The following is a 2,312-nucleotide window of genomic DNA, read 5'->3' as shown; positions in this document are numbered from 1 at the left end:
TGGACGGCCATGGCCGCCACTGTGTGGCCACACAGTGGGGAGCCGCTAGCGGTGCCCACTGTGTGGGCACACAGTGGTGCCGCAGCGCCACTGTGAGCTCACACAGTGGTGCGCGCGGCCAGCCCGCCACCCAAAACTCCCGTGACCTGCAAACTTGAATTCGTGGCCGCCGTTAGGGTCTTCGGCCCAGCAAGGAACTTTGGCTGTTAAAAAAATAAAAATTATATGGGTTAAAACCCTAGCCCAGATGGGGCTAGGGTAGTTCGGTTTTTAAAAAAAAAAAAATATAAAAGAAATATTATTTAGTTTAGATATTATTAATGTGGGGAAATTAGAACCCTAATTAGGGTTGGGAAAAGAATATGGTTTAATAATTAGAAAGTTAAAAAAGGGCTTTTGAGTTAGAGTTAAAATAGTCAGCTTATAAGTAAAATATAAATATATATATATGTTTCCATATATATATATGGGAATATATATATAAGTATATAAATGAATTTTGAACATTTTGAATAAGTAATTAAATTATAAATATATATATATATATATATGTATATACAAATACGTATATATATATATATATATATTTATATATTCCCGATTTTAATTTGGAATAAATTATAAAGAGATATTTAAAAAAAATTGATAAGACTATATAGTCATATTGGAGGATAAATTAAAATTTCTCTCCTATATCCTTTAGTTGATTAATTTAATAAACCTTTTGACTAGATATCTCTTGGAGATAGAATTAAACCAGTTAGTCTCACGCGATTTAAAATTTAACAATTCATCGTTGCTTAGTCGTTTCAGAATTAGCTCAAATTTAATAATGGAAATTTCACTAACGTTTGTCGCGAGAGTGAACTTGTTAATTAATTTAGTAAGTTTTTAAAAAAAAATTTGTTCCGTTTTTGCCCTAAATTTTGGGCATGACATTTTGGTATCAGAGAAGGGTTTCCACACTAGGAGCCTTACTCACTTACGTTTCGCCTTAGAATATTTTGTTAAATGGAATTTTGAATTTAAATAAATTTAATTCTAAAAGAAATAAATTAATTGTTTGTCTTATTTTCCTCTTAGGATGCCTCCGTTGACGCGACAAGCTCGCAAGCGCGGACGGGGTCCTAGACATGTGCGCATAGCACGCGATGAGGTAGAGAGGGAGGCATCGGTTCTAGAGGAGAACCTAGAAGCATCTCCCGAACAGCCAAATGAACCTAACTGAGACCTCTTAGCAGCCATTCAGAATCTTATTGGCATTGTTCAGGAAAGGATTCCAGCAGAGAACCCTCAGGTTAGGAGTCATGACTCTGGGAGTCATAGATCTGTTGATAGAGAACGAAGAAGGAGCCCAGCTCTGATTCCTGTAGAGAGTCAGGGTGGTAATGAGCCAGAGTCAGTGCATATGCCGGGACCACCTCCAGCGGTGGAGCCAGTTTATTTTGAGAGAGGTCATCGAGATCCAGGGGATCTCATCAGGGAGGTCATGTGCCTCCAACCACCATCCTTCGGAGGTTCTACAGATGGGGTAGAGGCCGAGGCATGGCTTCTGAGTCTTGAGAGGTGCTTTGCATTGCGTTCTTATGAGAGCAACTTGAAAGCACGTGTTGCAGTTCATCTTCTGAGAGGGACAGCCTCCACTTGGTGGAGACAAGAAGAGTACAAATGCGGATTAGTTCCTGATACACTCACTTGGGAGATATTCACAGAGCGGTTCCGTGAGAGGTACCTATCAGAGCACTTCAAGCAGCGTCGTATAGACGAATTTCATGATCTCCAACAAAAAGGCTTGTCAGTAACCCAGTATGAGAGTAAATTCTTTGAGTTGTTGCCATATGTAGATTATCTAAAGGATGAGAAACTTCTTGTAAACCGCTTCATCAGGGGATTGAATGCCGGTATAGCCGGGCCTGTTAGGATGTCCGCTCCAGAGAGCCTTCAGGTTGCTGTAGAGAAGGCATTGATTGCCGAGGAAATTTAGGTTAGACCACAGGACAATAGGGATCGGTTTTAGAACCGAAATCCTGCACCTCAGACTTATGGATTCCAGAAACCACATTGGAAAGGGAACAACCAAAATTCTCAGGGGTTCTCCAAACCCCCTCCTCCATAATAGACACGACAAAACCAGAAACAGAAACCTCCACAGTATCAGCAGGGCTCCAAGCCCAAGCAGTGGCAGACTCAGGGACAGAAACGTGATCAGAGAGCTTAGGGGCAGTACACACAGCCAGTGGGGACTCAGCAGTCCTCCAGGGGTGGGTACAGCAGATCCAGTAGATCAGGAGGTCAGGCTTTTTCTAGGCCTC

Source organism: Cryptomeria japonica, chromosome 8 (genome assembly GCF_030272615.1).
Source record: "Cryptomeria japonica chromosome 8, Sugi_1.0, whole genome shotgun sequence".
Taxonomy (NCBI): domain Eukaryota; kingdom Viridiplantae; phylum Streptophyta; class Pinopsida; order Cupressales; family Cupressaceae; genus Cryptomeria; species Cryptomeria japonica.
Note: the sequence above shows the minus strand (reverse complement) of the source record.